Source organism: Phymastichus coffea, unplaced genomic scaffold (genome assembly GCF_024137745.1).
Source record: "Phymastichus coffea isolate CEN01 unplaced genomic scaffold, Cenicafe_Pcof_1.1 PCOF00038, whole genome shotgun sequence".
In the NCBI taxonomy this organism is placed as follows: domain Eukaryota; kingdom Metazoa; phylum Arthropoda; class Insecta; order Hymenoptera; family Eulophidae; genus Phymastichus; species Phymastichus coffea.
This window is the reverse complement of record NW_026706849.1, coordinates 1,546,918-1,562,089: the sequence shown is the minus strand read 5'-3', so window position 1 is coordinate 1,562,089 and position 15,172 is coordinate 1,546,918. Positions and strand designations below refer to the sequence as shown.

At 40.9% G+C, this 15,172-nt stretch overlaps 1 protein-coding gene across 3 annotated transcripts in view; it reads left to right on the top strand.

Annotated features, from left to right (window-relative positions):
- Positions 1 to 15,172, top strand: part of LOC131663688 (CD151 antigen-like) — a 178,852-nt gene that overhangs the window by 62,497 nt on the left and 101,183 nt on the right. For 2 of the 3 annotated variants that reach the window (XM_058934223.1, XM_058934221.1), the window contains exon 2: positions 12,583 to 12,618. The exons of the other annotated variant lie outside the window; for it this stretch is intronic. The gene's annotated coding sequence lies outside the window, so the exon portion shown is untranslated. The remainder of the gene's footprint in view (positions 1 to 12,582; positions 12,619 to 15,172) is intronic. 3 annotated transcript variants of the gene reach the window in all.

Here is a 15,172-nt window from a genome sequence, read left to right as displayed (position 1 = left end):
TTGTTTTCTCATCAGCAAAACTTTGAATATGTTTTCCACTCCACAACATCATTCTATTAAACTTTCTTCTCCGAATGGTATTTTCTATTCTAATATCTTCATTAACGCAAAGGTAAACAACGTAATTCGCTGAGCAACGAAACATATATAAATAATTAGACTGCAGGAACTGCAATCCTAAATTTTATTTCATTTTATTATTCGTTAACTTCTCAGAACATTCAAGTTAACAAGACACTTCCGCTTTCTAAACATTTCACTACTCGAAGCGTTAGAATAGTGCCATAAAAGTTGCTAATTACGTCTCCGTTGTATCTCCGCAGCAACATTGTCCCGCAGCGCGTAGCATCTTTAGGACAGGCGCAAGTGTTGTTCATTCGGTGAGTCGCAGCAAAACGCTTTGCTCGTCGGAGAGGAAGGCGAAGACGCGCGCGCGGCAGCGTCTTTCCAATGTACTTTTATGAGGCGCGGAGAAAACGATTACGGAGCTTGTCTCTGCTGCTGCCACTCAAATGAGCCATCCCTTTATCCTCGCTGACGACTCTTCTTCCTCGACATTCTTTTCAACATATTTGCGGTGCGCTAACTTTGATGAGTCTTTTCAACAAAATGGATAAGCTTGAGGTAGCTACAATGTGGTTGCTCTCTTATGAGTTCTTCCTCTTCTGCGTATACGCTTATTCTTCTATATAGACATTTCTCTAAAAAACACATTTATTTACATAAAGCCGGGGCATAGTTACTTGATGCAGTTTGTCAGTAACGCAGCTGAGAAGGAAAAATGGTATTTCAATTAAATGAAAAAGTGAACGTGAAAATTGAATGAAAGAGAGAGAGAGAGAGAGAGAGAGAGAGAGAGAGAGAGAGAGAGAGAGAGAAAGAGAGAGAAAGCGTGCGTGGTATAAAAGTGCAATCAAATGCGGCAAAACGAACGCAATAAATCAAACAGTTACTCTAGCTACATTCATAACGTTACCAATAGATCTAACGCAATTTCCGTGTTCGAAAGAGAAGCAGAGAGCGAGAGCGTGAGAGAGATAAAAGCCACACGATGAAAAGGGTACACTTTCACGTAGAGAGGAGTGCAGCGTCAGTTTCTTTACCCAACCTCCCTCCCCTCTTTTTCTTTTCGTTATTATTATTCCCCCGCCAGACTTTTTGCAAGTATAATTTTTCAAATAAGCTGCCCCGGGTGGGCTTTTTAAATTATTTTTGCGTTCGAGTTAGCTGACGTTTCGAGAAAGAAGAAAGGAAGAGACGGCGGGGGAGTTTGACCGCCGCGCACAACCGCGCACAAACGACGCTGTCTTTTATAGAGCCGGTCCTTTAATTTTGTACGAGTCGCAGTAGTGGTCGTCAGCTCTGTCTCTATCCATAAAGCGTGAAACTTACGAGGTAGTCGGCAGCGCGCGGCCAGCCGGAAATGTAAGTTTAACGACACTCGATGTCCGTCTCTCGCCAAAGAAGAAAAAAAAAAAAAAAACAAAAACGAAAAAAAAAGAAGAGAAAAAGAACAGATAAAACAAAACAAAAAACAGAGTCGCGACGCCGCGCGCGGAGGCGTATTCCAGCACATAGTCCGCCCCGGCGTGGAAACGCCTCGCTCGCGTGCCGTGTATTGCCTTCTTTTCCGCGGCCGAGAGAGTCGGATAATTTACGCCTGGTGCGCCGTGGGCGCAAAGAGGCGATAAGGAAAGTGCCACGCGTCTCTCCGCGCGCATGAGCGTGCATGGACGCGCGCGATTTGGCCCAATATTTATGCGCTCGGTCCACGGGCCAATTAACTCCGGGCACATTCATCACGCCGAGCTTTCGCGGCGTTTAAAGGCTTACATTGACCTGCCACGCGTTTGCGCGCGCGCGTGCATGTACATGCAGCTGCAAATCGACTCTGTTTTTTCGGGAAAATTCGTCCGCCGCGGCGCACGCGCGCTAAGTAATTCATTGAATAAGACACGTGTCCACTTTGGGTTCTCGACAAATCACGCGGGAGATCGGGGCAAAAACCGAACGATAATTACCAATGAAAGCTCTGGCAGTGTCCGCGGTCCTCCCGATTAATTATTCGCGTATAGCTGTCGCTCGGAGGGCTGCAGACCTTGGGTAACCTTGGGTAAACTTCACAAGGGAAAAAAGGTGCACGCACAGCACTAGATAGTCACTTAGATATTCAAAGGATGTAAAAAGGCAATCTACATCGACAAATTTACACAAGACCTGAGCGTGCGTGAGCGCGCGCGCCCGTTCTGCAGTAGGGATTTTTTTTATCAGGGGTTGTGCCACGTCAGCTTATTTTGGCGCTGAGTGGTAGAGATTCAGAGCGAGCAATAGCATTCCCTCTTGATAAATTCATTTTTTTCCTCTTTCGAGTTGCAGCCAATCTGGGCGAGCGCGCGAGGCTCTTCAATCGTTCCGACAGCCTTCGCTTCTCCCGCGCGCTTGCACTTTTTACCGGAGAGAGACTCGCGCTGTCATTTACTCTCTCGGCTCTCCCTATTAACCAGTTCACGTATTGGAGTGCTCGTTAAAAATTGAAGGAGAAAAGAATAAAACAGACAAACGCAACTGCGCCGTAGTTGTCACGCGTGTAACTGCGCGTCGAGTAAAAAGTTGAAAAAGAGAGAGAGAGAGAGAGAGAGAGAGGGACAATGTACAGTTGAAAAGTGCCTACAGGGATCGCTCGTTTTTCATTGTCCTTCAACAACGTCAAAATGTTTTATTTTCTAGTAATGCACATAAATGATTGCGATCAACTCGATCGATGAAGATAATAGATGTTTAGTCGAGTAAATCGTGTAACGGCATAAAAACCGCTAGTGCACTTGTAGCTCGGAAGATTGGCTTGAAATTGGTTCAAGTGTCTTATTCCTGCGAGAGGAGCGTGAAGCAAGCAAAAGAAGAATCTGGTAAGCTGCTTTATCGGAGTAAAACAAATTTATTATGATCCCCGGCGCGGCTTATCGTTATCCAGAGCCCGGCCCAGGCAGTCCGGAAATACGGCAAGGGCTGTGTTTTGTCTGGTCCTCTTAGCGAGAAATCCCGCTCGCAGTCTTAAACTGAATATTGCAGCGAGCAGCGACTGCAGCAAACGTAAAGCCTTGCACATACGAGCAGACGCTGTCTATACACACGTCGCGCGACGTTGGAAGCATGGACACGAGCCGCCCCCCGCGGGTCTCCCCGGAGAAGGCCGGCCGAAACTTGCGAGCGCCAACTTCACTCTTAGCTCTCGTTGGCTTGCTTAAAAATTTAAGCCCGACTCGGCTCGCGCTGCGCGCGCGTGCGCTCCACGCTGCTACTGGCGATTGCTTTTGTTTTCATCCACTTTCAGTGCCTTGATCTCTCTAACTCGTCGTTACGTCGTACACATGTGGAGCTTCACTCTCGAGTTTGTAAGTGATCCCCGTGGAAATTGGCAAAGTGGCCGGTGTTGTTTTCCATGAGTGGCTACTCTCTGCCGCGACGGCGTTGTTTTGCGAGTTATACGCGGATGAATAATTAATCCACCAAGCGCGCTCGCTCGCTCGTTCTCTGCTTTGATTTCTCTATTATGCAACGGAGTACAGTGCAGGCTGAGAGACAGGGACGAACTTGTAATGGAGATTAATTGAAAAGTAGGCAGTGAGAGTGAGCACGTAAAACTTTTAATATTGTATCAAGTGTCAAGGAAGTAACGGAATGTCAGCGGCAATAACAAGTTCGGCAAACTTTCCCTTCCTCTCCTCCTACTTTAAGGCAAGCTCAAATTTATCTTTGCATACTAATACCCATAGATAATTGCTGTAAAATTATAGCTTATATAATCTTTGCTGAGTGAATTCAATTTGGCGCGAGTATCCAGATCTTTATTCAATGGCGTCCTATTGTTACTTCTCATCGGATCAACTCTCTCCGAAACTTGGCGGCAGAATCTTCTTTCTATGAATAAATTACTGCGTAGCTAATTTTATATTGAATGAGAAAAGGTCTGTTAATTATTTCATTATTTCTGTGATTAGAACATGTAAACCAGAGAATTTATGCTGATTTTGATGAATTCTGGTGTAGCGGTCTTCTATTGCTGCTGGAGATGCTTTATAGTCTGTGGTTTTTCTTGCATGCCTCGGATGTAAGTTATGTTGGTATCTTCCTGGTTAATCTATAAATACCGCTTTTGCATTTCTAGAGGAAATTTAGGATGACAGAGCTGCGGTTGTTCAAGCTTCAAATGAAACGTTGTCCGATACCAAATCTTTAAAAAAAATAAATATTCAGCGAGCTAAGGTCGATTGAAGTTATAATATTGGTAATTTCAGAGTTCTTAATAATTGAATATCATTATGCTTTCTGTAATTTTTATCCTACAGTGTTTTTGGAGTTCAGCTAGCTCGTGAATGAAATTATTAAATAAATTACACAATCAATTTTATCATTGTTCATTTACTAAATACTACAGAAGTAACGAGAAGGCAATTGCGGTCAATGGCAACGATGCCCTCGTCGTTGTGTTCGCGATTAGCGTAGCGCGCTAGCGGCGCCGAAAATTTTCGCCTGCTTTTCCGCGCCAGTCGTTCGCTGCAATAGCGACAAATAGCGAGCCCGTCCGGGGAGGCCAGAAAAAGCGTTCGCGAGGCGGCTGCTCGCTTGGCAATTAGTGCGACTACCCCACATCCTCATTAATGGAGCCATCGATCGTCGGCCCGTTTAAGCAGCTCCCACCAATTACTACAGCTCGTACGCGCAAACCTGCTTGGCTTTCTTTCCGTTGCATTGTTTTTTTTCAGCCTTTCCTCGGGATTTCCTCCCCCAACTTTACTGCCTCCGCAAGATAATGGCGCTATCGGATTCGCGGGTATAAATCGAACGGCTGACATTTTGCTCTATTTGGCTATGGCTCTTGTGGGTGGGAGAAATGATCGCAATAGGTCAATGAGGCAATTCATTGCACATTCCAGGAAAATGTTTGATTGAACACAGGATCCGCATGTGGTTGGTAAGCGTTCACTTCGCAACTCGCAGAGTTTCATCAATTCCATTTTCATTTCTTGCTAGGACGTATTGCACGGTTATTGAATGGAAAAGGCATGAGCATTTTATATCATCCTGCTCTTTCTTTAACTTGATATTTTCGGAAAAATGAAAAGTAGCACACGGCCTCCGCGATGAAAAACCATCTGAATTTCAGTTTTCAATGCCACGTGTCACTTGCGATTCCGTGAATCCATTTACATATTCTCGTGCGCGCCTCGAAAACGCTTTCGAATATATATTGCGAAGGCGACACGTGTTATACTGGGATTAGAATAATCAGCGTGAAAAGTACCACCTATACCGTTACGTGGACCAGAAACGTTGTTTGAGCCAATGAAACTTTTTCTGGTCGCTGATCGGTAAAGCGTTCGCCGACGCGATCTAATGAAATCGCATTGTTTCGTTCGCCGTGTATCGCAGCAATTGCCAGCACGGTCAAGCTCGTACCGTATTGCTTGGTTATGCATTATATAAGATCGGGCCAGCTATTCGTGAAACTCATTTTACCACGTGTCCGAAAACAATTTCCGCGCGGCGGAGCATCTGCCCGGAAAAGAGTAGTTATTTTTCTTTATTTTTTATTTTTTATTTTTTTTCCTTTGCTAGCCTCTCTGTCGACCGGGCGCGGACTTCCACAGAAATGCCGGGGAAAGGCGGGGCGGCGCGGCGCGGCGCGGGCAGCAGCAGCAGCAGCAGCAGCAGCAGCAGCAACGTTGGCGCAAGCTGCCGCGGCGGCGCCAAATTTACGATATTGAGTCGCGCGCGCGGCTCGGATATGTACAGCAGTGGCCTCGTTTCGCGCACCTTGCAGCGCGATAAATGAGATTCCGTGGAGAATTTTCGTCCCTTTGTATTTTGTTTTCGGGACGAAAGTTGGAATTTTACGGGCCCGCGGCCGTGCGTTCGTCATTCGCTTCTCGCCGAAAAACAAAGAACACCGAGCGAATTCCTCGTCTTTTTGCGTCTGTCGACCACACCTTTACGAGACGCCCATGTCCGCCTATACACTTTTAGCCGGCAATTCAGCAGTTTTAGTTTTATTGTTTCCGTGGCTTTACGGGGGTTCGCGTGATCCGCATGGGCTGTAGGCCGCGCGCGAAAACTCACCGAGTTGTAAAATGGTCGCGCGAGTTTTGGGCAAAGTTCTACCGGTCGAGGCTAAATCAAGTGATGGGCGGCGGCAGTCAGACTCTTACGTTCATTTTTTGTGCACTCTTTGCCCCGGTCGGGGGTCTGCGGGTGATCGTTTCTTTTGGCACTGGCCAGGAATGTTCCGGTTTGTCCTGCCTTAACTTTCGTCAACGAAATTTCCCGGATACTCGAGACACGCCATAGTCACGCCGGTTAAGCTACGGGCCTGTCGTTTCCAAATTGTTCGCTTCTTTCCATCTACGACGCTTCACCGCAGAAGTAAAAAGATTTTAATTGAAAACGTAAATTGCACCGCGTGCGTTGTAAGCCCATAGCGAGCATTGCGAAGTCCTTTGAATTCAATATTCGTAATTTTCAATAGCCTGCAATCGCAGTGTGCAAATTATTCAAAGCTTTATATCCAGCAATCATCGTCGGCGGCGTGGCGTCCATTAAACCTGGGCCGAAATTGCCGGGGCAATTGGCGATACGTGCGTTGAGAATTGAAACAAGAAAGGAAGGCGGCGGCAGGCGCTTCAACGTTTTTCCACGCGGCCGAGCGCGAGCACGCGATTTCGGCTACGTATAACATACATAATTCACGAGAGTAATGATAGCCAAAGGGGAGGAAAAAAGCGAAGGAGGGAGAGAGAGAACAACAAGAATAAAATACGAAAAGGGCTCGGTAATCACAAGCTTCGCTTCAATTTTCATCTAATCGAGGCGCAACTCGCTTTCTCTAGCCTTCTTTTTCATTCCGATACAACGCCAAGCGCTGCGCAAATTCCGTCTCTCCGGGATTCTATCGGCATTGGACAGGGGGAAAGAGCCCTCCGGTAAGATTCTGTCACGGTGACGGCTATTTCACGAGAAAGAGCAAAGCAAGAGACACGTCTCGGCTGACTTTGTCGCGATTTCATGCTCCCTGACGCTGTGACGGGATTCCTCGATGAAAAAATTTTAATTGATCCTCCTGGCTACGCCGAGCTGCACGCGCTACTTAGTTTTACTCGTGGAGCAGATTTTTTTCTCATTAACTTTGTTGAGTGCGCTATAAATAAGCTTGTAGCCTGATTTTAAAAGCAGCTTAATTTCGTATTTTATTCGACATTTTTTTATAGCAAACGGCTATTCACTTGATCGATTTTTTCTTGTGATGTTCCTGTGAGCAATTTCTCGACTGTTTTGATGGCGAATCATACGGAGTGTGTATATTTCAATTAAAATGTAAAACGGAATAACGAGTCACTCTATAGGGGCCGTGTTTATTAAATAACAATTTATGAATTTTTTACTCGAGCGAAATACAAACCTTAAATCAAACTTTCCAATCGAATCTCAATATTCTTAATACACACCAGTGCATTTATGTATTTGCTCGAATAATCAGATCACCATAAACTTTTATCGAAAGCTAACTCAACAATAATATCTAGTGAATGGAGGAAGAAGCATAAAATAAAAACACAACTCGCATCAAAGATTGGCTCGCTGCGGAGAGCCGCATATTCAATAAGTGAGATGGTCTGCGGGTAAGAGCTTTACCTCTCTCAAGCAGTCAAGCAAGCTCACGGCTGAGAGAAGCTTTGCGCACCCGGCCAGCAACGAATCCATTTGGCCGTTCGCGCCCCTAGATCATAAACTGTTACGAGCGAGTAAATCCAGCGGACGAACGATTAAGACATTCCGAGAGTTATGCACATCGAACGGTTGTTTTGCGTGCTTGGCGAGAAAAAATAAATCGAATAGAAATCGAGTGCTATTTTGGAGACTCACGCATCTGATTGGCCATTATTGTTCTTACTGAAATTGCAGTCTTGAAAATGCAAATGGGCATTCGACATTTTGAACAATGAGAAGCTATTATTTTGATCAACATCGAGGCATTGCATGTGCAATTTTTATCGAAAACAGCTCGAGGCTTGCCATTTTCTTGATGCCTCAGCGAAGTATTGAAAATACAATTGTGCAAAGTGAACAATGGTATTGCCGGGAGGATCCCAGTAAAAATAGGACGTGCGTAGTAAAGCAGAAGCATATAAGGATTTTCCTGAAAAGGCAATATTGCGGTTGGAATGAAGCATCAATTTATGTTACGCCAGCAAGATTCGCTCGCAGTGATAAGAGACGTCGCAAAAGAACACGTACGTGCTATTGTATTTTTCCGACTTTTCGCCGAGTGCATATATAAAGCGCGAAGCTTTTCGAGTATAATGAAAGAGCGATCTTGGAAAACGGGCGAGCAGCAAGCGAGAGAGAGGGGGAGAGAGAGAGAGAGAGAGGGGAATAAAGGCTGCAATGCGTCTATAGAGCGGAAAATTACAGAAGCATTTATCTTGATCTGCCCATGACTGGTTGCTGGTGCGCGAGTAGAGATGCCTCGGGCTGCCTGCTCACTGCGCAAGTGGTCCGGAAAATGTCTCGAAGGCACGTGCGTGCCAAGCGGAAGAACCGCAGCACGTCTCGCTAGATACTTCGCCGCAGACCCGCGATGCATCGGCTTCAGCGTTAAAGTTGCACGCCGCGCCGCCCCACAAGTAGAATCAGACACGTGCTATTTTCTATGCCTGCTCCATTGATTCCGATGTATCTTTATCTCTTCAATTGCATTTCCACTTTTTTCCACCTTACTTTTTTAATATGATCTTGAAAAATTATTCTCGTTCCAAACGTTATTCAATTGAATAATTGCTTATTTTGTTGCGTTAGTTCCATTCTGGCTAGTAGGAATAATTTTGTTATTAGTATGCTATGAAATATTTTCATTATATCATTGCCTTTCAAATGTTTTTATATGTTTTTTAATTTATTTAACAATAATCTGCTGGTTACCTGCTATCAACTACACAAACTACACAAAAGGAATTTCCTCTTGTTCATAGGAATTGGATACAGATATTTACATAAATACTTACGCATTAAAATTTAATCTAAAAACATCATCTAGAAAATTTCATACATTTCTTGTTATCCTCATTGTGATAGTTCTTTGCTATAATAGTTTTTGTTTGACAATTTTTTTATTACCAAATAAAACATTTAATTCATTGAGTATTATATTAAATATTTAAATTGTAATAATATAACTACTGTTATTATATATTATTTTGTTAATCTTAAGAGTCTCAATACTTTTAACTCTTCTTTTGCTGTTTCAGTTATTATCTTTTGTAGTTCATCGTAATGATAACATTAGGATTTAAGTGCATAATTTTGATCTAGTCACAGTTGATAAGTTTCTTTTATGAATTTCTATTTACTTATTATATTTTTAAATTTGTTTTACAAGTTCTGAAGTGAGTAAAAATACGTATTCTAACACTCGCCATACTTGAATTCTCGTATAATTCATAATTCCACAAAAATATGCGTAGTATATTTGTAGCAGTATTTTAGTACTAGTAATTTTTCCTAAAATAAATACCAAACATTTCGTTTTATTGACAATGTAATTAATATTATCAACATAATCGGATTATCATTAAGTAATTATTTATTACTCAAATGAAAAAGTTATCATTTATTTAAAATACGCGTTTATTATAGTACAAGTGGCATACAATTTACGCCACATTAAGATCACGATATGTAAAATATTTTATTTTGTTTGATAAATCTTAATAAATTTGAGGAATTCAAAACTCATTATCAATCTATTGGAAGCATTATAACGAAAATTTCATTAAGTCAGCGCTTCCTCGTGCAGGCAATTACATTTCTTCAAATTCATCCGAGCGATGGGTCGTTGGCGACCACCCTTTCCTTCTTTACAGTTGGCGAGCTAAGAGAAGATCCACTTGAAAAGATGTCAGGCGACAGCCACTTATTGAATTTGAAGGTGAAAAGAGGGAAAAGGTAGTGTCTTCTCTAGAAATCTTATATTGGCCTCCTACTTTCCTTGATTTCCTCCTTTCCTTCTATTTTATTTGTTGTCTTGAACCTTTATGCACTTCTTTTTTCTTCTCTTATATTAGCTCATCTTGCCTCTATCACTTCCATTTCCGCTCTTCACTGTTTTTGAAGTTCTCGTCTCGATAAATCATGCAATCCATTCTGTTGCTTTTAATTATAATTAAAGAATTTGTCGTTGGCAACAACTAATAAATGAAAGTATTTTTCAATCCAGCCATGAGAAATTAAAGCTCCAACTGCTTCTGTAATTTTCATTCACTTTTGTTTCTTAAAATGTCAATTAAAAATTGATAAATTCAACAACAGACGTTCGCTACGTTTTATTTGACAAAGTAAAGCTGCCATTTGCCTGATCTTTATGAATTCTTGATTCCGGGAAAATCTGACATAGCTGTCGTAAACTGAGTTCGAACGACTTCTAACTCTTGATGCTTCTTTGTTTCTTCTCGTCGACTTTTTTTTCAACTGTACGCTTTCCTCGCCACTCGGGATTTCGGGCGTCGTTCTTTATTTGGCTTCCGCCGCAACTTTCTTCTTTTCTCTACTCGCAGCGTCACTTCCGTGTTAAATCGCTTTTTCACACCTTGGTGACAAGCTCGAATGATGCTTTCAAGAGGAACACTTTTTACTTACTTATTTTGATTTCTTTAGTACCTTTAAATATTCACGTTTTTAAACTACAAATCAAATCTAACTACTTTTATATTTCATCTTCATGACTAGAACAATCTGTCCCTTCGGTCATTTCAAACAAATTAAATTTATCAATGCTGTTTCAATCTTCCAGAAATACATTAACGTACACCCAATGAAGGTCGCTAATTGCTCTTGAGATGTTATATAAATAATAGAGGTTATATTGATTCTGCAGTACTGCTAAGTTAATATTGTAGATATGCTGATTGCGTACAAGGTTATACGATACCATACCTCCTTAAGCAAATAAGAAAACAATCAACATTGTCATTATAAATTTATAAAAGCTAGTGCTCTTTCTTTTGTTTTTACATTATTTATTACGTTATTTGAACCTTTTTCATGCCAACTTGGAGATTATTATGACCATGAATAATTCATGTTCTTTGAAATACACTGATAATCAATCGATATTTATTGATGAATAAAAATAGAATTTTGTACCCATTATTTCACAAAAATCGATGAATTTTTACTCATTTCAAGATATATCGAAACAATTATTCAAAATTAATTTAACCTGCCATTGATGGAACGTGCTAAGCTATTATACTATTATGCAATATTACACCTTAAATATCAATAGTAGTGGTTCCGCCCCCGATCTTATATTAGTATGAGTAATACATTTAACATCATGTGTTTTTTGTTACCTCGTTGAAAACACCCTTAAACATTCTTCAAAATTTAACGGGTTTAATATTATGATAATTAATTTTTGTTGCTCGCACACCGCTGAATTTACAATGTACAAAAAATAATAATGTATTTTCCTCTATTTTGTTCTATTCATTTTCTCTCTTTTTCTACCGAATTTGAAGACCACAACATCAATCATAAGTTATAAAATTATGGATTTTTACTGACAATTTGAAAACATAACGTCTTACGTTCTCAAAACGATTTATTAACGGTATATTTTCATTCTTACATATTATTATTCATATTAATTATTCAATTGAATTTATTACGCTCCAAGATATATTATCAAAATATTTCAAAGTATAAAAAATTCATAATTTCGCGCTCTCTTTTAGCATCAACCAGTCACAGCGCTGGATACCGGCGACTCAACATTTTTTAAGATAGAATTTGTCATTTAATAAATAAATGTAACATTCCCTCCATAAAAATCATTCCGAAATTTAACTGTATTTTATTATGAATATAATACATGAACATATTATATTTATAACAAAAGCATATTGCAGTAGAAAAATATGGCTCAATAATCAACCAAATGGTAGTTTCTATAGAACAATAGCAAAAAGTTTCAAGGTCGAAATTTCTTGAATTGACAGACATCACAAAGTCTAACCTAGCAAAGGTAAAACTTGTAGGTCGTGAGAAGCACACAATCAGAGTAGTTCTCCCTTGCCATCCCTTAGCTTTAGAATCGGCAGCGGCAGGAGCCGTAGCTACTTCAGGCGGACAGGTCATTCGTCATGTAGGTAATTGAACACTGTTGGTCTGCATCCACCCACAAAGGCGATCCAAGCGATTCGGACTTCTATGCGTCGCACTTCTCGATCCGCCCTAGTAATTAATGTTACGGTGCTTCAATCCTACCAGCAAGTTCGAGTTCAATGGGACCCTGTAGTAGCAAATCAAACTGTTCTGAGATCGATTACGTTTAACTGATAATCAATAGACTCTTTTTTTACTAATAAACTGTTGTAACGTATTTAGCAAATAGTAAAAGCCTCAACTTGTTAATTAAACAAAGGGTTCCTTCAATTAACAATAATGCTAACGCATGTTTAATAATCTGAAGTAGTTTCCAAGCGCAACACTCAAGGGTAAACTAAATAAACTATTTTCTTTCTGTTTCAGACTAGTGCATCGCGAGTATAAAGGTCATCTCGTTAGGTAAGATTTTTGACAATCAAATCGTATAATGAAGCCAGTAAGTTCTTATCGATTTCGAGACTGCCCGAAAACAGCACGGAGAGAAAAGTATTTTCAGAGAAATTCCAAATCACCTTTGAAGGGGGGAAAAATAGAACAGGAAAATTCTGAAAAGTCGACGTCCCGGGCGGCAGAATCAAGCCACTCACATCCGGCTTTGGCGTAACACACGAGAAATTCTCGTATATAGAGCCAAGACGCACAGGAAATCCCTTTCAACCACTTCTTGCGGGGCGGCGTCGCCAGCGCCAGTTTCTTTCAATCCGAGACCCTAATATATACACGGTACTCTTCAGCGTTCGCCCGCGCAAAAAGCTGTCGGCGCCGCGCGCCTCGAAAAATACCTAAAACTTATTTATCTTAGCAGGCGCCTTATCTGCCGATGCTCTCTCGGGTTGATGATTTGAGCTGCGGCTCAATCGCGCAACAACATTAACGTACCATAAGCTGTTACCATTTCGCGCAACGAAGAAAATAAGCTGAAGAAAGGTTTTCTTCATTTCGAATTGTTTTGTTTGTCTAAAGTCCTGTAAGAATGCCTTCAAATTATTTATAAATTTCATTTGCCGAGAACTCTACTTATCAGCTGGTAAATATCTTCAGCCAAGAGGCAATCTGGCAGGCTGTTATTGAGTGATATCGCTAATGATAATTGCATCTTTCTCTGAGCTTTCTGTTCGCTGATTACGAAGCTTTAATCTTTTCTCCCGATGGATCTAATTTTAACGTTCAAAATTAAAATGTCATTATTTGAATCGTTCTAAGAATTGACGACAGATAATAAATGTAGCTTCGAATTTCCAAGTGAATGTTGGCTGATCAGCTGTCAACTCAGCTGCGAGTGCATGGCATTCTTTCTTCTTTCTCTCATTAGAAATTCGTAATCAACGCACCACTGCACGACGGTGGCGATTGTAAAACAGGAAATCGATCGCTTTATCCCACAGTGGCCTACGTGCCGCATAGATCTGATTTAATGAATTCTCTCTCCCTCCCCCCCTCAATAATCTAATTACGATCATTGAAGCATTCGCGTGGTTCAGGTGCTCGCTTTTCGATCATCACGCGTCGATGATCACAGGTAATCCGGGTTTCGCTGTTGCACGTAAATGCGCATAATCAAGTGGAATCCCTGCAATCTCAATGTGTCTCTCTTTGAGTATGTCGGTGCACACACCCACGACTTGCATGTACCCACGCGCATTCGGCTCTATATGTGAATACCTAATTTTTTATAGGGCAACTTAATTCACAAGCCCATGCGTAGTCTCTGTGTGGTAAGTTTTCTTTTATACAACCTGAAACCGAAGTTAGATGTGTGGATGAATGAATTAATTCAGGATCAACTAGAGATTAGTTGAACATTCGTAGTAAAAGAAATCATGTAAAAACAATGGAAATAATGGAAAAAGAAATGTAGACTCTTTTACATGCTGTTGCTAAAAAAAAAAGAAAAACTTTCGCAAAAAGAAAAAGAAAGAAATATCGGTTAAAACGACACTAGAAAACTGGCACAAAGTAAAATAGAGAAAGGGTTGACAGACAGACAAGCAGGCAGGCAGACAGACAGGCAGGCAGGCAGGCAGGCAGGCAGGTAGACAGATAGACAGAGCTTTCGTTTTCGATGCAAATGCAGCCGATAGAAAATCCATAAGCTTCGGTCGTCCGCTGCGCCAGTGCGCATCGCAGGTTTTGCGGTGCGCGGGAGTCAGATCGAATACACACTGCTCTCCCCTTTTACTCTCTGATTTCGAAAGCGCGCCACCCGATGTGCTGCTACGCTCCCTCGTTCCAGGCCGACGTATACAATGCATTTTAAAAGATATTATTTCAACTAAATCTCTGTGCCGTGTGTTTTACTCATGCGCGTTTTTGCTGTTGTCGCGCCTTCGCCGTCGAGCCTATCGATATTTTACGCTTCGTTGGAGTTATCTCTTTTCGCATAGTTGAACTAATTTGTCCACTTGAGCCATTATTTTATCTGTCAAGTTGATCGTTCTCTTTTTCAAACTAGTGATGTGTAGCGTGTTTTGCGCGCTCATCTTTATCGACTTTTTCCACATTCATTTTAATGCACGAATATAGATCAAAACGTTTATTGACAAAATTGAAAATTCGAAAATTCAATACGCATTAAATATTTCTATGATTTGATATGAGATATAATCGACGATATTATTTATTTCTAAATAAATATGTAGTTCCATCGATACTCATGATTTGAAAATATTATCAATAAAGTTTTCTGTTTTTATTAACCGAAGTTCTGTGTTGAAAAATAATTATTCAAAAGTTTAAAAAACATGATAAATAATGTAATATAAGTTTTAAAAACATTATAGTTCTCTAATTATATCCTTGACTAACATACTTCGGTAGACGCTCGTGGTTTTGTATTTTCAAAAAAATCTTCTATTTTACGTAACTTAATAAAGGTTGTCACTGTACAATATTTTATCATGAAAGTTTATCGATAGCTTATTTCTACCTTTTATTGCCTACTTTATTTATTTGA